At 38.7% G+C, this 22,007-nt stretch overlaps 1 long non-coding RNA gene across 3 annotated transcripts in view; it reads right to left on the reverse strand.

Moving 5' to 3' along the window:
• Positions 1–22,007, reverse strand: part of LOC137770643 (uncharacterized) — a 417,676-nt gene that overhangs the window by 33,203 nt on the left and 362,466 nt on the right. For 2 of the 3 annotated variants that reach the window (XR_011075203.1, XR_011075202.1), the window contains exon 4: positions 19,056–19,143. This is a non-coding gene — a long non-coding RNA (uncharacterized lncRNA). Of the gene's footprint in view, positions 1–18,965; positions 19,144–22,007 lie in introns of all 3 variants that reach the window. The other variant, XR_011075204.1, reaches the window with a different exon arrangement.

The raw sequence follows: 22,007 nt of genomic DNA on the forward strand, positions 1-22,007 counted from the left end.
TACAAACAATAAATGCTGGAGAGGGTGTGGAGAAAGGGGAACCCTCTTGCACTGTTGGTGGGAATGTCAGTTGATGCAGCCACTATGGAGAACAGTATGGAGGTTCCTTAAAAAACTGAAAATAGAACTCCCATACAACCCAGCAATCCCACTACTGGGCACATACCCTGAGAAAACCATAATTCAAAAACAGTCACGTAGCACAATGTTCACTGCAGCTCTATTTACAACAGCCAGGACATGGAAGCAACCTAAGTGGCCATCGACAGATGAATGGAAAAAGAAGATGTGGCACGTGTATACAATGGACTATTACTCAGCCACAAAAAGAAACGAAATTGAGTTATTTGTAGTGAGGTGGATGGACCTAGAGTCTGTCATACAGAGTGAAGTAGGTCAGAAAGAGAAAAACAAATACCATATGCTAACACATATATATGGAATCTAAAAAAAAAAAAAGGAAAGATAGTTAGATACATACGTATGTAATAGATATATATATAACATGGAAATTAAATATAGTATAATGATCAGATTATGTATGTTCTATAACACACACTTCTATACTGGTGTTAAAATATCATTCTTATTTTCTCTCCATTTTGAGATGGTTTGATGAATATTTCATCAGTGATCAGCACCAGCCAGAACAGAAGAATCTGGTCTCTATTCCACTGGTATTCAGGATGAAGAGCATACTGAATACATCTGATATTATTTCTTAGTCTTCCATCCTCTCGTTTTAGCTAAATAAGGTTCTCGAGAACAGAGACCACATCTTGTGATTTCTCTGCATTCTGCACAGGACTTAACTAGGCCAGGGCCACTCAGAGGAGAGAGTGCAATATATGTGAGTTTGTATATAATCAAGACAACCTGAAATATTGCAGGCAATGCATTTGGGGGAACAATTACCTCTGGGGTGAAATAAGAACAACCCAAGTCACCCCATATTAGCTTTCTAGAATGCAGATTTCCAGTCTGACCTTTTAGTGACCTCTGACTTCGCAGAGCTTGTTGATCACCTGAAGCCTCTTTCACTTACTTCCCAGTAAATCATTTCACTCACTGTCCCCACCACCCTTTCAGGAGGGCGGGAGAGGTGTCCTAAAAGAGGCACATCAAAGCATGAAAATACTTTAACCACAATCATCAGTTTGTGTTCTCTGTCAGAGCAAGCAGGTAGATTTTCCAGCAAGCCTTGAGTCTGTGTCTCTGCACAGTGAGAAAGGCATTTAGAGAAAGAATAAAATACTGCATGAGGTTCCTGGCTGTGTGTGGAAACCCACAAAATATTCTCACCCAATTAAACATTTAATGAGGCCATCTTGGAAAAGCTGTTGTCTTCAGTTGTAGTTAGTGTTTTCCCCTCATCAGAGCCTTCATTTAGGGGTCATAATGCCTGGAAACATCTTGACCACTCATCCTTTCCCTCGTCTTAATGGGCCATGGCTCACAGAGCTCTCCACCCCAACTCTCGCTTTCTCCCTCTTGCTGGCCATCCAATATCTCCAGTGCCCTTACCAGACACTATCCTTGCGACTAGAGATTATCATACTAAGTGAAGTAAGTCAGAAAGAGAAAGAAAAATACCATATGATATCACTTATATATGGAATCTAAAATATGGCACAAATGAACCTATCTACAAAACAGAAACAGAATCAGGGACATAGAAAACAGACTGGTGGGTGCCAAGGGGGAGGGGCGGGGAGAGGGTTGGATTGGGAGTTTGGTATTAGCAGAGGCAAACTGCTATATATAGAATGGATAAACAGCAAGGTCCTCCTGTATAGCACAGGGAACTATATTCAGTATCCTGTGATAAACCATAATGGAAAAGAATATGAAAAAAAGTGTATATATATGTATAACTGAGTCACTTTGCTGTACAGCAGTAATTAACACAACATTGTGGTTCAACTATACTGCAATAAAAAATAAATTTTAAAAATTATATTCATTTCCCAAATATGAAAACCAATATTCCTGAAATTCTGGCTGATATCTTTCAGACTCATCAATATCATTATTATTTGCATACACTTGGAATAAAGACAAAGGGCGCATCACACACACACACACACACACAAACCAGACATTATCTGATTTAACTCCCACAACCAGCCAGTGAGACAGGTTTTCTCATCTTCATGTTACAGATAAGTAAACTGAGCCCCAGAGAAGTAAAGTGACTTGCTCAATGCAACACAGCGATGATGAGGTATGGTTGGGATTCCAACCCTGGTCTGTCTGACTCCAAATGATCTGCTCTTTTTATCTAGCCCACCACGTTGTATCAGGTGGCTTGTTATATTTCAGATACATAGAAGATTCCAGTCTGAAGAAGAAATGAGCAAATAACCCCCCATCCCTTTGCTGACAGCCAACATAAAGACAATAGAGATTAGTGGACCTGCCAGTGAAAAATGTTCCATGAGGATCCGTTGTCTTTAAAACTGGTTCACACAGGAACTGGTTCAGGCTGATTAGGAGGCTAAGTTACAGATGGCAGTAAAGCAGTTCAGTTCTGGTTTGAGTTAAGCCAGATCTAGGTTAGTCTTTATTCTACCACCCTCTTAGGAGAGTGACTGTGACAATTAAAAGAAAGACCATGGGTAAAAAAGTACACAGCTCAGTGCCTGACCCATGGCTGAAGCTTATTACATAGTCCTTTAATCTCACTGACATTCAGATACAGGCGCTCACACAGAACTGCATATATTTGCCCTGTTCTATCTTTTTAATTTTATTTATTTATGGCTGTGTTGGGTCCTCGTTTGTGCGCGAGGGCTTTCTCCAGTTGCGGCAAGCGGGGGCCACTCTTCATCGCGGTGCGCGGGCCTCTCACTATCGTGGCCTCTCTTGTTGCGGAGCCGAGGCTCCAGACATGCAGGCTCAGTAATTGTGGCTCACGGGCCCAGCTGCTCCGAGGCATGTGGGATCTTCCCAGACCAGGGCTCGAACCCGTGTCCCCTGCATTGGCAGGCAGACTCTCAACCACTGCGCCACCAGGGAAGCCCTGTTCTATCTTTTAGATGCCATGTTGATACCACATTGATTCCCATAAAATCACAGCTATTTGATTGTCTGGAAAGGTAGAAACCAGGAAGCTTGCATCCGTGGTAGAGTCATGAGAGGGTCCAGAAAGTTACGTGTGTCTTCTGCTGTAACCCACTTTGGGACCACATCGTCAAGAAAGAGCCGAAGAAAAATACCTGCCGTGTCCAGTAGAAACGGTCTGTTACAATTGCCCTCCATAAAGTATTTGCTCCTACTACAGAGGGAGTCAGGAGGCAGCCTCTGAACTGAGAAGAAACAGGTCTACCTGGGATTTATGGTTCGGCATCCTCTCATCTTTTAGTCAGAGAGCTAACTGACTCACGTTTTCCTCCCACATAAATTGCCTTTGTTCTCTCTCTCTTAGGAGGCCTGGATCGATCAGGTAATGAGATTTGAAATGCCTGTCTGTTTCCCGTGAAGCGTCATGAAGGACAGCATCATTCCCAAAGACGTGTTCCTTGTGCAAGGAAATAAGCAGGGAACTTTGAAACCTAGTTGGTGAAAATGGCCTCAGTGGGACCGTTTAAATAAACAGCCACTGTGCCTCATTCTAAGACTGTTTCTCCTGTTATTTCTGTAAAAGAGCGCCCTGCATGCCCAGGTAGCATGACATTTACTGATTCCACCAAATCACCGATAGAATTGCATCCTTCAAAGTGAGAAGCAACATGGTCCAGGAAGAAGAATTATAGGAGAATTGATGAGAGAAAAGTTGCTACTGCTAAGAGATGAGGAAAAATGATGGGGAACGTCATGAAGAAAAAGTGTGGGATTTGGGGCTTGAGACAAGTTACAACTCAAATTCTCCAACAGTTACATAACGTTGAGCAAATTGCTTGACCTCCCTGGAGCTTGGTTTTGGAATCCCGTTCTGTAAAAATGAATAGGATAATACCTATGGAAAAACATTTATGTGAGCACTTATACATATATTTAAAAATCTAATAAAAATTCAGCAACTGAAACATATCAGCCTATTTGACCTAAGTAAACTGCTATTTCAAAACACAGAGTTTATGGCAAGGATCTGCTACAACAGCAGAAAACAGTTGTTCTGTCTCAGAAGGTTCTGGTTAAAAAATAGTTAGAAGGGAGCAGGTGGCATAATCTAACAAGATATTGGTAGACCAGTTCAGAAGATAACACTCAGCCCTAGTTAACAATACTGTATTGTATATTTGAAAATTGCGAAGAGAATAGATTTTAAACGTTCCCATCACAAGAAAAATAAAATTTGTAACTATGTCAGGTGATGGGTGTTAACTAAACTTACTGTGGCGATCATTTTGTAATGGGTACATATATCAAGTCATTATGTTGTATACCTTAAACTAATACAATGTTACATGTCAATTATATCTCAATAAAACTGGGGAGAAAAAAAAATAATGCTCAGAGTTTCTCCTTTTGACTAGTTTGACTCTATTTTGATGTGGGGAGGGAATTATGTGTGATGTATTTTTATACTATAAGAGAGCAAATAAGAGGGTGGGTTATTTTTCACAACTTATGCAATTGATTTCCTGTGGTATCTTGTTTTGTGCTCTCTCACATTTTGACGATAACAAACTTCTTTTTTTGTTTCACCCCTCTGGAATAACAGGATATTATCCTGGCATGTTAAAGAGGGACTTCATGATACAGGGTGCCTACATGTTTACACTCTTAAGAGTGCTAATTACCATTAGTATAGAATTATAATCAAATAGTTTTAATATATTTCGAGGGAGTATAGAGAAATACTTCCAATAGTAGGAAATAATAGATGAAAGCAATTAATATATCAATGCAAAAGTTCTGTTTACACATTAATATTACCATAGTGTTAAAGCAAAATATAAAGTAAACCGATCCCTCAGCTCTCTTCATACCTAGCAAAGAACAGAGATTTTACAGGAGATGGGGCATGAGACAGGTTTCCCATGAACGCTGGGGACAGGTCTAAAGGAGAATTACCCCTGCCACCTCCTATGGGGCTTTGTAGTTTTCAAAAGGTTTTATCATACCATCTTATTTGATCTTCACCACAATTTGGAAAGAAAGGTAATTCAATTTAAAGAGATGGAAACTGAGATACAGGGAGGTTGCCATTTGCCCACCTTCACCCAGACAAGTGACAGTCCCAGGACAAGCCTTCATCCCACCCCACCCCCTACACAGGAAAGCACAGAGGAAACAAAGTATCTACTGGTTGCTTATATAAGACTCAGGAACTACTTTGAAGGGTAATTATGTAGCAAACATAAATGAAGGGCTTCCTGGATATCACATTTAGGAAAGAGGAGATAATGTTATGGAAAAACTTCCCCCTCAAAATATGTAGAAACTCTAAAGAACTACAGGGATTTATAAATCTACACCCTTATCCAGTTACTGTTGGCATGCATCTTATGATAAAGTTGCTACTCTCAGAGTTTTTTTCCAATTCTCCAAATCACAGAGTTCTAGACTGAAAAAAAAACTTCTCAAATTTCAGAAGAGAGGATAGCATTAAATATAGACTCATGCGTCACATGGGTTTGCAATGATTTTGAACAAAATCATTTTAAATAATGTTTATGGTGGTGTTTGAGCGGATAGAATTTTAATGTTTTGCTTGGTGCTATCATTTGAAGTTAGAAGGGAATAAAAGGGAACCAAGAATGTACAGAAAGACACAGGATAATAAACCCTGAATCTAATAATAAAATTCAAGTCCAGCATTTTTCACCATTAAATAAGCTAGGTACATTTGATATAATGGCTGAAAATTATTAAAAGTTGAGTCTTTTGCGGATAAAATTATGAGACTCTCAAAGCATGCCTTTGTTCTTCCAAGATGGCGGGAAGATGCACTCTGGGCCAACTACAAGGTGTGGCAATGAAGAGCACATCACTGCCCGACAGAGGAGCCAAGATGCACAGTATACACTTACAGACAAGTAAATTAGGCATTGAGTTCTGCAACCAGAATAGTCCTTACAGATCAGGAGCTCAGTTCCCATCTTTTAGAGGAGAAAAATATAAGGCCTAAAGTGGGTAAACACCACGCTCAATGTCCCTCACCTCCTAAATGGCAGAGATAGGACTAGAATCTGGACATCCACATTCTCAGTGAATGCCTCGTACACTAGACCATGTATCATGTTTTCCTTTTACACTTACCTCGATTCTCAAAGTCTTACAGAATGAGCATGTATTGCTTTCATGATCAGAAAAAAATTTAATGAAGGAAAAATATACCACAGGAAGCACATAGAAGGTGGACACCCTAGGTTGTGAAGCATTAAGGAGGGAGAGGAGTTTGGATTGAGAGAGTCTAGATGGGGAGAGATGGTAGTGGAGATGGCATCTGAGGTGACGGAAAGGTGGGATGGAGTGAGTGGTGGGAACATGGTGGAGCAAAGACAATAGGGCCAGAGTATGTAGAAGGTACTGTGAACCTTGGCAGAAGAATGGAGACTGTGGGTCTTTGAGGGATGACTCATTCCCCTTTGTGTCTCAAGACTTTGGTATATTGGGGATGTTTAATATCCTGGAAGGAAGGGAGAAAGGGTGGGAGATGGGAAGGCAGGGATGGGGAGAGGAAGAGAGGGAGGAAGGAAATGGTAAAAATATGAGGATAAGGGAAGTTGAAACCACATTGTGGAGATTTTGCATTGTCAATTCTTGGAATTTGGACTTCATTTATGAAATTAAATGAATGTACTGATATGACTTCTGATCAGGGAAGCTACTTGATTTGGATTATGTTTTAGAAAGACCATTATAGCAGCAATAAAAAAAAAAGATGAATTGGGAGGTGAAAAGACTGGAAATATGGAGGTTTGAGATTTTCAGAACTTCTCATACAGTTGTTTCTTTTCTCTTTAATTTTGATACTCTGGTTAAAGGTTCCAACACTCAATTAGCAAACTGTTTTGAACATAGGGGCTCAAAAGATATCTTGAATTGTTCTTTTTCCTGAGTGTTTTATAAGCCCTGAGCTGGTGAGATGTATTAGCTTAACTGATTATATTTAAATCTGAATCAAAATTGTGGATTTAAAAGCTGCAGTATGTTTGTTTTTCTTTACCATCTGGTCCTTTATTTTTCTATTTTTTTTATTTTTTAACATCTTTATTGGAGTATAATTGCTTTACAATGGTATGTTAGTTTCTGCTGTATAACAAAGTGAATCAGCTATACATAAACATATATCCCCATATCTCCTCCCTAACGCTGCAGTTTTTAAACAAAAATATAGGTTAAATAAAAATATCAAATTCTAAATATGATTAAAACTCACAGTCTTTAAGATAAAACCACCCTGAAATATTAAAAAAAAAACAGTATGCTATTATCAAAATATAGAGTTCATATAATTAGGAAAAAAACCACACATACACAAAATGTCTTCCTGCACAGAATTCTAAAAGACACATTTTTCCAAACAAAGTAATGAACATGAAGAACTTAAAGCAGACAAGTTCTCACTCCAGCCAGTGACCGGCAACTCTGCTCTCCATCTTTTAGGACACCACAGATCTCATGGAATGAGGTCTTCAGAGACAAAATCCCCATAAAGCCAAAGCTACAAATGACCAATGGAGTATGGAAGCACGCAATTCCTAGTCTATGCTTCAGTTAACAGGAGGGGGAATGATGGGCAGAATGTAGAGATGAAACCCTGGGCTCTTGGAGGCTGAGCTGTAAAAAAGCTCTAAAGTTAAGGAGAAGAATAAGGAGTGGCCTGAATTGGGGATGGTAAATAAGATGGAGTAAAATCTCATGAAATAATGAAGTAACAGAAAAGGAAGGAGCAGACAAAAGCAAACCCGTGAGAGACAGATCTATAGAAATTACCAAATCAACCATGGGGCCTTTAGAATGAAGGGATCATTCATGTGCTGCAAAAGATTAAGCGAATCTGCAAGAGCCATAAAGCCTTACTTCTCTGGAGAGAGAATTCAAAGCTGCACAGGAATTCAACTAGCGCACAGACAAATATCCGGTGACACTACCAGGAGTTCAAAAATGCTCTTTGCCTAGAGTCCAGTGCATTGGGGGAAAATAGCTTAGGAGGCTTTAGGAACAAGATACATAAGAGCAACCCTATAAATATAACAAGGCAAGTGAAAGGTGAAGATCTTATAGGAGGGAAAAACACATCTGAACTAACACAAGTCATGGGAACATAAATCGTCCAGGGTAAGTAATGATGATTTCATACCACCTTATTGAGCTCTTCAGTAAGTTGACTCTTCAAAGCTATTGGAGAAGTTTTGCATGTGGTATTCTCCAGCCTAGGGGAATAATGTGTTACAGGATATCTCTCACCCCCTCTTTTTTCATCCAGTCAGTTTTCTCTTTCTATTCACATCAGGACTTATTGAGAACATCTGCTCCATTCATCACGACTCCACAGAAGCAAGGGCACTGTTCACCTCAGAACCCTGAGAACATCTTCTGTCTGTGTGCCTGAGATGGATGCCCAGAGCTTTCAGGGGGAGGCTACTCATGTACCAGGTCTTTCCTTAACCACTGGGAGATGCAAAAGAAATGGCACACAGAAAGTAAAACACGCGCACGCCCTGCCCCACCCCCCAACACAAGTAAAAATCTACTGATGACATTAAAGGACTTTGAGTCTTCTTGTTTTGAGGATTCTGGAAGTATCTCTTCAGAAAAGTCACATTCAAAACTCATCCGCCAAGGCAAGTGACTAATTATTTTGGAACACAATGAATATAAACAGTAAAGCTGGAGTTCAGACTTAGGAAAGAGAGGAGATCGGTACATTTCTAATGTCAGGAGCAGGCAAGTAACTCAGCAAAAAACAAAAACAACGAGAAACCATAATGGCTACAATTAGCAGAGGCTACCCATGATGACACATCTGGAGAGGAGAAGTCAGATGATGTGAATAAAAAGTTCACTCAGGATGATGCTGAATGGTCAATGAGTTTGTATTTGAAAAGGATTTAAAGTTAGAGGATTAAGAAAACCTAGGAACCTCCATAGCAGTTTGTGCTGTGGTCAGAGGCATTGCTCAGTGTGGTGGGGATTATGTTCATCCCCAAGTTTCTCCCCGAGCTGCACCCTCAGTGGGAGACACAGGGTACAAATTCATCATTACCATGACCGTTTTCTTGGCGCAGATGGGGCATGGTGAAGGGGGTCGGGAACGAGGATTCCATGCTCAGGTTTCTCCCCAACCTTCTCACTGTGGTGTCCCTCTCAGTTCGGCCAACAACAAGATGAGCAGACATGTCACATTCAGGAAATGCACAGAGGTTAGATAGCCTGCTGCCATCTGTCCCCCTTGGGGTAGAGGAACACCAAAAGTATTTCCCTAGGCTGGGCAGTGAATTCACTCATCTGACATGGTGAATAGCTGCTCTCCTGCCTGGGTCAAATCCTCGCTCAAGGTTCTTTTACACTGACATTCTTAAAGGAAGGACTCCACATCCCAGAGACAGACATAAACCAGGAGAGAAACCCGGAGTCACGCAAAAGGGGGATAAAGGTATTTTTCCAAAGACATACTTGGTCTGATGGACCAAAGGATCACCCAGTCTTGCACACATGCAGGGCTGGGCTGATGACTCATGTCACAACTCAGACAGGAGGCAGGTGAGGCCTCGGCAACAAGAGCCTTCGAACAACCAGCTGATTGCTGTTCTCTCCCTCTGAAATTCCCTTCCTGTGTACTCATCCCTTATGGCCCGATATTACCCATCCTTCATGGTTTAGCTCAAGTGCTACCTCCTGCAGGAAGCCTTCCTAGCTTTAAGCAGCCAAGTGACATTTCTCTCTCCTCTCAGTTCCCATGACCTGTGTTTCTCCTGCAACCCATTGGGCATCTTCACTAAACCCAGTAGTGTTTAAGAGCTCAGATCTGGAGCCAGACCGCCTGGGTTCCTAATCTTAACCTATCTGTTGCCGTTTCATTATTTGTAAAATAGGATAACAGAATCTACTTCACTGGGCTATTGTGAGGACAAAGTGAGATAACTTTCTTAAAGTGCCCTTCCCCTGGGAAGAGCTATATAGGTGCTTACCATTACAATTACTATTACTAGTGGTTTAAATCTATACTACTCAACCGCTTCTAACAGATAGTAGCTCCTTGAGGCCAGGATCTGTGCTTGATTTGTTTTGTCCCCCACAAACTATAGCACACTGCTTAGGACACAATGATATGCATAAGTAATGAATATAACATTCATTAGTTTTTTTAGATGTTTGTATTTTAAGGGTAGAGTTCTTGGGCAGCAGGGAGGGGAGGCAGGCAAGACCAGGGCTGAAGGAACTGGCCATTCTCTATATCGGCCTCTGCCAAAGCTGCCAGGGGTTCAAGGAACAGAGTTAAATGCATTGGCCAAATTCAGACAAATGTCACCATCAAGGGGGCTTAATTCATTAGAAAGAGAGAGGTGGTGAAAGACTCGCTTCTTCAGAAAGAGAGACTCAATGTAAGATAGAACTAAGCTATTTTGGACCTATTTATTTCAAGTCAACACAATAGTATGTGTTTGCAGGGCCCAGAAGGCCAGTAATATCCAGAGTAGACTGAGGTTTTGTGGTCAGAAAAATACATATCAAAATCTTGCCTCCACATGTGGCTAGTTACGTGACCCTGGGCCAGGATGTAAGCTTTTCTGTAAAATGGGAATAAGCATACCTAACATTTGGGACTGGTGGAAGGATTAGCAATAAGTAGCCAGTCCAATTTGGACCCATAGCAGATGCTCAGCAATTGGCATTTATTCTTGTTCTTGTTATTGTTATACTTGGCAGGTTAGAGAGCAGCCTGTGAGCATAAGATTCAATTCCAAGTCCTAGGGATGGTGGGCCTGGCACAACCTGGGATGATGCTGGACTGGCCGAGGTTGGACCCAGTAACTAACGCTGGCAAGGATGGAGAAGGCAGAGGCAGGGGCTTTGCTCAGCCCTCCCATCTTAACATTTTTTTGCATACAAACTGACCATACACATATTCTGTGATCCATTCTCCAAGAATAGCTCCACCTTCATTACTGGCATCACCCAACCAGAAAACACAATCCTGTGGTACTTCCTTTGAAGGTAAGGTAAGCTGGAGGCTGAGGCAAGGATAGGACAGAATAAGGAAAGCCAGTTAAAGGGTAGAGATATTTGGGAGAATGAGAGACCATTGAGTTGAAGTGGTGTAATTCCACAACAGCTTGCTGAAAAATGAGAAAATCATTCAATATACTTTGCCAAACAGCTGCTTTGATTGATTTTTTTTTTTAAAGCATGAACCAACCAAGTTTTCCAGCTGTCAGAATTGTGTAGCCAAAGCCACAGACTATGTTGCTGTAAGAAATAAAGGATGGCTTGAGCAGGCATGTTTAATAGGCCAAAGAATGGTATTAAGAATTCTAAAGGGAAAGATGGAGGAAATACAAATAAGCAGATTTTCCAAAGCTATTTCTGCCTATAGTATATTAGTGGAGGAACCCCAAATTCTTTAAGATTTATGTAAAGATGACATGCATAGTCACAAACAAGGAGGGACCTCAAAGATTACACAATTATGAGTATTTTTCCAGAAATCAGATTGCACAGAGTTGGGGCTATTGAGAGGTTCTCAGAGCCAGTGATTTAAAGATATTATTCTTTTACTTTAGGTGTTAGTAATTCAAGGGCTTCTGGGCTTTTTTTCTCTACCTTTTCTTCTAAGAAGAAAGGGGGCCAGGATAGAAATTAGCTGAAGACAAAGGGAAGTTCATTGCTGCCTCTTGTTTTGTTTTTTTGTGTGTTTTTTTTTGTTTTTCTTTTCTTCTTCTAAGTTACTTGTAAGCCTTTGCCTGTACATTAAAATACATCCTCATTTTTAACTGGTTGCTAAGAACTGAAACTGAAAGGGGAGGCCTGAGAGGGAAGACAAGCCTTTAGGGGCAGGATGTCCACAGAAAGCAACTTACCAAATTAGAGCTGTCTCCTCATTCATCTGCCAGGCCCTGAGGCCTTCGCATGCCCTAGCTTCACATGACTGCATATCCCAGGGATAATTTTAAAATACATAAATTTTACTTTTATCAAAGCAATTCATGTTCACATTTTAAAAATCAAATACAACTAAGAGGTCTGTAATGAAAAACTGCATTCCCCTGGCCCTCCCCATGGTCTGGCCCCAGGCAACAACTTAAAACACTTGAATTGTTTCTTCTGGCATCTATCTCCACACCTCTCATCATATACTCCTGGTGCTCTTTTTCTTTTGAAAATATTATTTGTTAATTTCCTGGCATTTTAGTTGATGATTTAGCTCTCTTATATCACCTCACCTCTCCTTTCCATCCAATATAGACATTGTTTCAGTTGTCTATTTGGGGATAACAAATCACCCCAAAATTAGTGGCTTAAGGAAAGAACAAGTTATTATTTTTTGGGATGCTTTGCATCAGTTGGGTGTTCTTCTGGCTTCACTTATGTAACTGCATTCAGCTGGTGGACTGGCCAGGAGCTGGACTCAGCTGAGCTTTCATTCAGGGCTCCTTAGTCCTCTTCCACATGCCTCACTCGGGCTTCCTCATAACATGGCAGTCTCAAGGCAGCATTCCAAGAGGAAGCATTCCTAAAGCTTGAAAACAGAAGCTACAAGATCTCTTAAAGTCCAGCTTCACAAGCCTTCAGCATTCGCTTCTACCGCAGTGTATGGGTCCATGTAAGGGACAGGGCAAGCCTAAACTCTGAGGGAGGAGAAATCAACTCCACATCTTGATGGGAAGAGTGACAAATTCTCATTGCATAAGGCATACAGGATGGGAGATATTTGGAAATAAGTTACCACAGATATATCTAACTCTGTTTAATTAATAGCAGTATTTAAGTTATTGTTTAAATATTGAATAAGGCAGAGACAAATTCTACAGGTATAGTTCCATTTTGTACAACATATTTACTTTTCCTACAGTTAATGACTATTATTTTGTTTTTAATGTTTGCTTTTGACATGAGTGGTCTTCAGTGTACCTATCCTTAGTTTTTTTCCATCAGATCAATTATGTGTTCACTTTTCAAATGTAACAGACTGCCCGGAGAGCTTCTCTCCCAGAAGTTTCTATCTTCCATCCTCCTCCTGCAGTCTGAACTGGCTTTTCTCTAGAAAAAAGCTGTCATCTTATGACTTCACTTCACCGCTTTCACCCTTTGTTGGGTTTCTCTTTCCTGAATGCTTCTTTCTTAAAAAAAAAAAACAAAAAATAAACAAAAAAAACTTCTTTATTTTGCACATCTCTAATAGCTTGTTAATAAAAGTGGGGGAGGAATAAACATTTTAAGTCCTTCTTTTCAAAGCATCTTGAATCTCCAAAAGATCTCTGGGGACATCAGGCACACAAAATTGAAATTATGACTTTGCACACTCAAGGTTTCATAATGCTGAAGAAGAGTGGGGATAGTTTCGTGAGGTCAGTATAACTCTACAGGGAGCTCTAATGAATGCAGAGTTTTAAAGGATATGTATAGAGTGGGGAAATAATGAAGGTGACCAACTGGTCAGAAAATAATAATTAGATTTACATGATTCTTACAATAAGTTTGAGGGACAACCAAAAGGGCTTACTTAGTTTTGTAAGGTTCAAGAAGGAAGTGTTGGAACTAATGGCATAATTTTTATGTGAAAATATATAATGGTATAATTATAAGAAAATAGATAATGGTATAATTTTTTTTTAAATTATTTATTTTTTTATTATTTATTTTTTTATTTTTTATTTTTGGCTGTGTTGGGTCTTCGTTTCTGTGCGAGGGCTTTCTCCAGTTGCGGCAAGCGGGGGCCACTCTTCATCGTGGCACGTGGGCCTCTCACCATCGCGGCCTCTCTTGCTGCGGAGCACAGGCTCCAGATGCCCAGGCTCAGCAGCTGTGGCTCACGGGCCCAGCTGCTCCGTGGCACGCGGGATCCTCCCAGACCAGGGTTCGAACCCGTGTCCCCTGGACCGGCAGGCAGACTCTCAACCACTGCGCCACCAGGGAAGCCCCGATAATGGTATAATTTTTAATGAAAACTGAACTTCATTACCGATTCTCTTAAAAAAGAATATTTTTTATGTATGTACCACATCTTCTTTATCCATTTATCTGTTGATGGACATTTAGGTTGCTTCCATGTCCTGGCTATTGTAAATAGCATTGCAGTGAACATTGAGGGTGCATGTATCTTTTCAAATTATGGTTTTCTCCAGATATATGCCCAGGAGTGGGATTGCTGGATTATATGGTAGCTCTATTTTTAGTTTTTTAAGGAACCTCCATACTGTTCTGCATAGTGGCTCTGCCAGTTTACATTCCCACCAACAGTGTAGGAGGGTTCACTTTTCTCCACACCCTCTCCAGCATTTATTGTTTGTAGATATTTTGACAATGGCCATTCTGACTGGTGTGAGGTGATACCTCATTGTAGTTTTGACTTGCATTTCTCTGGTAGTTAGTGATGTTGAGCATCTTTTGATGTGCTTTTTAGCCATCTGTATGTCTTCTTTGGAGAAATGTCTATTACTCAGCCATAAAAAAGGATGAAATAATGCCATTTGCAGCAACATGGATGGACCTAGAGATTGTCATACTGAGTGAAGTAAGTCAGACAGAGAAAGACAAATATCATATGATATCACTTATATGTGGAGTCAAAAAAAAAAAAAAGACTACAAATGAACTTACCTACAAAACAGAAATAGAGTTACAGATGTAGAAAACAAGCTTATGGCTACCAGGGGTTAAGGTGGGGGAGGGATAAACTGGAAGATTGGGATAGACACATACACACTACTATATATAAAATAAATAACTAATAAGGACTTACTGTATAGCACAGGGAATTCTACTCAGTACTCTGTAATGGCCTATATGGGAAAAGAATCTAAAAAAGAGTGGGTATACGTATATTTATAACAGATTCACTTTGCTGTACACCTGAAACTAACACAACATTGTAAATCGACTATACCCCAAGAAAAATTTTAAAAGTAGAGAGAATATTTTCAACTCTGAAAAGGGCAGAAAATACATGGATATGTGGAGACACTACCAGTGTCCACTGATAGCTTGTTCTCTCCTTCGTGATACAATGGAGGGCTGTGATTCCCTACCGCTTGAAGTTTGGCCATGATATGCCACTAGAAGTGATATGTATCATTTTGAGTTTAAAATAGTTAATTGCCTGTGCATGACTTTCCAGCATGATCTTCCAGTCATTGCAATCATGTAAACCCATTTTGCTACATAAGTGCAACACTAAAATATAATTGATGCTATTTGTCACTGCAGCATAACCTAGCCTAATCCAAATAAAACAAGAAAATTGAAGCCAAACACAGGTGAAGTGATCATAAGAAAAAATTAGGATTTTTTAATGTGTTTCCTGGCCTTGAAAAGTTATAAAGGGCAACATATATACTCATTAAAAACACAATCTTTGGAATTTGAGACCTGGCTTTGAATCCTGATTACTACTTACCATATGGGTGACTTTGGGCAAATAGTTAGCTCTTTGGGTCTTGGATTCCTGATCTGTAAATTTCAGATATTCATGCCTACTTCATAGATTTGGGGGAAATTAAATTAGATAATGTAGGTCAGGTGTCTATGCAGTGTTTATACACGCAACTTTTGGAATAAATGGTTATTGCTGTTTTTGTTGTTAAGAGAAGTTCCCAAATGTAGCCTCAAAATTCTGCCAGAAATCTTATAAGACTTAAGATAGAAAATACTATCTTGCCTCACCAAAAAGAACATGCTGCAAAAATATATATTGCACTTAATGTCTATCCCAAGTAGTTTTCTGGGTCAAATGTTAAAATTGAGTATTTGTGAACTCTAAGAGAAGAAAGAGGAGAAAAATAATATGTTCATGAAAAACGAGATACATCTTAAGCTTTCCTTTTTGTAAAATGAGATTATCGGAATGGTAGATTTGGGGGAAACTATAGATATAGTGTAATTTGGGGGAAACTATAGTGTACCCGACCACACCAAAACATTTCACAATGTCTCCCTTTAGTAATTACAGATAAAAGTACAAAAATAAGGATATCTTAACAACAAAATCTAATAGATTTGTAACTGAAAGGGCCAATACTACTGTATGTCAAGGGAGACATGGCACAGGGCACCACATTGTTCATTCAAAAGTCATTTATTGAACACCTACTACCTAATAGGTGTGCTAGGGGCCTGGGGTGTAGCAAGGAACAAACAAACTTGTGTTAATTTTTTTTTTAATTGAAGACTTAGATAAAGGCATAGAATGTTGAACCAAATCCTCTTTGACACAAAATTGGGCCAGAGAGTAAATGCATTGAAAAGAATAGTCCAAATGCAAAATGATGTTAAGAGATTATAGCAGGAGATCAATTCTAGCATTTTGTTGTGCTACTCTCAAGAATTTATTTGATCTCTCTAAGCCTCAGCTTTCTTGTGGATAAAATGGAGACAATGATATCAGCTGGTTGACTTGTTTTGAGCTTTTAAGATAATGTATGTAAAGAATATAGCACTGCGCCTGGAATATCCTAGATGCTTAAAATGTAATCACTTTTATTGCTATGGGAATTATCTTTCCACAAAGAGTCATTTGTTCACGCATGCAAGGATTCTCAAAATGTACCAGAAGGCAAAGAGAAGTAAGGTGAATGGTTCAAGGTCAAATAATGAGAAATTGATAGTATCAGAACTTAAAGTAATTTTTCCCTATTTCTGATTAAAAATTTAATATTCTTGTAGTGACCAATATTTGATATTCAAACTCCTGTCATAAAGAATGCAGTTATTGAAACAATTTCAAGGTACAATAATTTGAGAGTGCCAGGAGATCCTTTGGAACTCAAAGGGAAATTTTGTTATCCACATAGGAATTTCTGTTTCTGTTATTTTAAGCTAGTTACAATTATTGGAAACCAATATTGCTTTAAAAAAAAATTGGTGACATTTCTTTCATGGGAAAATCAACCTACCCTAACAAGAAAGTCCTTTTCTGTAACTGCACACAAGTTAGATGAAGAAGAGAAGTTGGTAAAGCATGAGAAGCCTTTCTCTTGGCCATCACAAGGGTGAATAGGCTGGATGACATGAATCAAAGTAATACTGAGCATCTTACATGATCCTTATGGCAACCCAATGATGAAAGTAGTTAGTGTCCTCATTTATGTAGTGAGAAAATAGGCTCAGAGGGTTTAAGTGACTTTTCAAGTCACCCGACTCGTAAATACTTGAAGAGAGACTCAAATCCAGGTCTTTGCGATTCCATCTCCCATGCTCTTTCTCCTCTTCCACATCGCCTCTGGCATATTTTTCTGCCTATGATGAGCTGCTGAGTCCTTAGCATTACCTCAAAATTACCTGCTCACAAGGTATGTCATACTTGGCTAATTCCCACTACCCAGAGAACAGCCCCTTCTATGGGGTCTTTTCTTTGTTATGTCAATATAAAAATAGTGCAAAGCTTGGGAAATAGATTTTTAAGCTATTAAAATCTTACCATCTTAACAATACTATTTTAATTGTGTTTACATGCATTCATATTTTTAAATAATTGTAATCATACTCTCTATATAATTTTGTATCATTTATTCACTCATTAAACGCATATTTACTGAGTATTTGTTATGTTCCAGGCACCATTCTACCAGTGAGAACAACAAAGTCCCTGATCTCTTTGAGATTACATGTGCTGGAGAAGACAGATAACAAACAATATAAATAAGTAAGACACATTGTACATTAGATGATAAGTGCTAAAGAAGAAATTAAAAACAAAAACAAAAACAGGCAAAGGGGGTAGAAGTTTGGGTGGGGATAAGAGGAGCAGTTGAAATTTTAGATAGATTCCAGGAAACACTTTGCTGAAAAGTTAACAACTGAGAAAAGACCTAAAGGAAATGAGAGAGTGAGCCCAATCTGTGGCATGGCAGGCAGAATTTTAATATGACCCCATGGTACCCTTTGCTCCTTGGTTTGATTTCCATGATTATGTTATGTGGCAAAAGGGATTTTGCAGACATTGACCTTAAGACAGGTCAGTGGGCCTAACCCATTGCATATGGGCCTAACCTAATCACATGAGCCCAATAAAAGTAGAGTTTTCTCCAGTTGGTTTTCTCCAGTTTCTCAAAAGAGAAAGTGAGGAACAACATAAGGGAGGTTCTCTAATGCTCAGATGGAGGGGGCCACATGGAAGGGCCTCGGAGAAGCCTCTAGAGATGACAGTGAACCCACAAGCGAACAGCCAGAAAGAAGATGAAAATCTCAGTCCTGCAAATGCAAAATACTGAATTCTACCAACAACTTGAATGAGGCTGGAAGCAGATTCTTCCCAAAGTCCCGGGATAAGAGTCTAGTTGGTTGTACAACACACGGAATATAGCCAATATTTCATAATAAATACAAATGGAATAAGCCCTTTAAAAATCATGAACAACTATGTTTTACACTTGAAACTTATATAATATTGTACATCAATGATACCTCAATTAAAAAAATAAAAAGAAAAAAGGAGTCCAGCTGGCCTTCACCTTAATTTCAGTGTGCGTGGAGCTGACTGAGCCAAGTGTAGAGAAGTGAGTACACAGAGGTATAGGCATTGTTTCATGCTTGTATTCCTGACGATAAGGATATTTTTGTTAGCTATACAATATTCTCATGTGTACCACAATTTACTTAGACCTTCTCCTCTGACTAAGTCTGTTGCTTCAAGTCTTTTTTCATTAGAAACTGCCACAACAAGTACCTTCATCCATATAGCATTTTTCCTTAGTTGGCAAGTTTGTCTTTCCAAAGATTGTTATTTTACAATAATATATGGGCCTCAATTTCCCTGGATTCTTGCAAGCACTGAGTATTATCATTCTTTTAATTTTCCCTATTTTAATAAGTAAAGAATAGCAACAATTAAAGTCTTTTCTGTGAATACTTACAAGAATGAAGATTTCTCCCAATTTGTTTCCTCATAGCATTTCCGTTCATTGATTTTTGAAAGAGGCAGTGTTGCTTATTGAGTTACTTACAGGTAAGGCAATCAATAGAAAGAGGTTTCAGACTTGATTTTGATCATGACTTGCTCTTCTTCAATCCTCTATGTCTCCAGTTCTTCACCTAGGAAATGAAGACGAAGTCTGGCATCGTATCAAAACAATACGTATAAAACATTTACAGAAGTATCCCTGCATTTCTTCCTATTAACCTAAATATATATTTTCTTTTTTAAAAAAAAAGTGTTGTATAGTGCAAATAACTCTATTGTATTAAGTAGTCCTCAATCATCTAATTAGCATCCTGTGTAACTTTGAGTAAGTCACTTCAACTCTTTGTAGCTTAGTTTCTGCATCTATATAATGAGGAAATGGGAGTAATTTTCTAGCCAATTCCTGCATGCTATGAGTGTCTATGATCTTACATAGAAACTATCCACATAATTTACCAGACATGGGCTCTGGTAAAGCCTATCCTCTCTGCACAGATACAATGGGTCTACATTTGACCCCCAAATTAGTTATTTCTGATCAACTCCCTCAGATACACCTTTTACAGCTCCCTATTCCATTCCTGTTTACTCTGTTATCTCTTCAAACAGTTACACCTTAGCTTTTACTTTTAAGGTAAAAAATTAAACCCAGGTGTCGTCTTCTACTCTACAATAAATATCAATGATCAAGGAATTATAGACATTGAAAAATGTATTTATACCACCAAAAAGCATAACCCCAATAAATAGCCCTCTGAGAAATTGAACAAAGGTCCAAGGAGTGAAAACACAAATAATCGAGGATTGAGAGGGTGATGAAAATCACAGGTCTGGAAGATATTTTAAAACTCACAAATGAATAATAAATGCTGCTTTATTCCAATACATTTAATAAAATAGATGGGTGATTTTCTAGGGAAAAGTATGTTCCCAAGTTGGTTCTTAAAAAAACAAGTAATGAGCAGATCAATAACCAAAGATAAAATTGAATAGGTGTCAAAGGGACATCATTAAAGAATAAATACGGCTAATTTTGTCTGTGTATTCTTTCAAACTTTCAAAGGCAAGAAAATTACTCTGCTTTTGAAAATATTTATTAAATAAATATGTCTTTAAAAACAGAGCTCTGGGAAACTTTCCCATTCACTTTGAGGTTAGCATAATTTTAATATCAAACTTCAAAAAGGATCACAGTAAAAGAAAACTATAGATCAATCTTTTTATTCCTAAAGATATAAGAATCCTAAATAAAACATTACTAGATTCTGTCAAGCAGGATAAAAATAGAACACTCAGAAATTACCAAGCGGGGTTTATACAGGAATTCAAGGATGGTTTAACATGTTAATTACATTAACAATTAAATGGGCTTTAATGAAATTCAACATTTCTGATTATAAACCTTTTATAAACAGAATGCAGAAGGAAAATTCCTTAACATGATAAAGTTTTCAAAAATCAGACTCTAGCAGCAAACATCACACCTAATGAGAAATATTAGACATATTTGTTCAAATGTTATAAATGAAAGAAAGATGAAGCTTATCCTTATTGTTTTTCAATATTGGATTGGAGATCTTAGTCAATTGATAGAATAATAAAAATAAGTACGAAAAATAATTGGAAAGGAAAATGTAATCATCATTTCAAAATGATATAATTATCTATCAAAGGGCAAGAACCATGTCTCTTCTTTTTTTTTTTTTAACATTTTTATTGCAGTATAATTGCATTACAATGTTGTGTTAGTTTCTGATGTATAACAAAGTGAATCAGCTATATATATACATATATCCCCATATGCTCTCCCTCCTGCACCTCCCTCCCACCCTCCCTATCCCACTTCTCTAGGTGGACACTAAGCACTGAGGTGATCTCCCTGTGCTATGCAGCTGCTTCCCACTAGCTATCTATTTTACATTTGGTAGTGTATATCTGTCCATGCCACTCTCTCACTTCGTCCCAGCTTACCCTTCCCCCTCCCTGTGTCCTCAAGTCCATTCTCTACGTCTATGTCTCTACTCCTGTCCTGCCCCTAGGTTCTTCAGAACGATTTTTTTTTTTTTTTTTTTTAGATTCCATATATATGTGTTAGCATACGGTATTTGTTTTTCTCTTTCTGACTTACTTAACTCTGTATGTCAGTCTCTAGGTCCATCCACCTCACTACAAATAACTCAATTTCGTTTCTCTTTATGGCTGAGTAATATTCCATTGTATATATGTGCCACGTCTTCTTTATCCATTCATCTGTCGATGGACACTTAGGTTGCTTCCATGTCCTGTCTATTGTAAATAGAGCTGCAATAAATATTTTGGTACATGACTCTTTTTGAATTATGGTTTTCTCAGGGTATATGCCCAGGAATGGGACTGCTGGGTCCTATGGTAGTTCTATTTATAGTTCTCTAAGGAACCTCCATATTGTTCTCCATAGTGGCTGTATCAATTTACATTCCCACCAACAGTGCAAGAGGGTTCCCTTTTCTCCACACCCTCTCCAGCATTTATTGTTTCTACATTTTTTGATGATGGCCATTCTGACCAGTGTGAGGTGATAACTCATTGTAGTTTTGATTTGCATTTCTCTAATGACTAGTGATGTTGAGCATCCTTTCATGTCTTTGTTGACAATCTGTATATCGTCTTTGGAGAGATGTCTATTTAGGTCTTCTGCCTAAATTTTTGGATTCGGTTGTTTTGTTTTTTTGATATTGAGCTGCATGAGCTGCTTGTATATTTTGGAGATTAATCCATGGTCAGTTGCTTCGTTTGCAAATATTTTCTCACATTCTGAGGGTTTTTTCATCTTGTTTAAGGTTTCCTTTGCTGTGCAAAAGCTTTTAAGTTTCATTAGGCCCCATTTGTTTATTTTTATTTTTATTTCCATTTCTCTAGGAGGTGGGTCAAAAAGGATCTTGCTGTGATTTATGCCATAGAATGTTCTGCCTATGTTTTCCTCTAAGAGTTCTATAGTGTCTGACCTTACGTCTTT

The sequence above is a fragment of the Eschrichtius robustus genome, chromosome 10 (genome assembly GCF_028021215.1).
Source record: "Eschrichtius robustus isolate mEscRob2 chromosome 10, mEscRob2.pri, whole genome shotgun sequence".
Lineage (NCBI taxonomy): Eukaryota > Metazoa > Chordata > Mammalia > Artiodactyla > Eschrichtiidae > Eschrichtius > Eschrichtius robustus.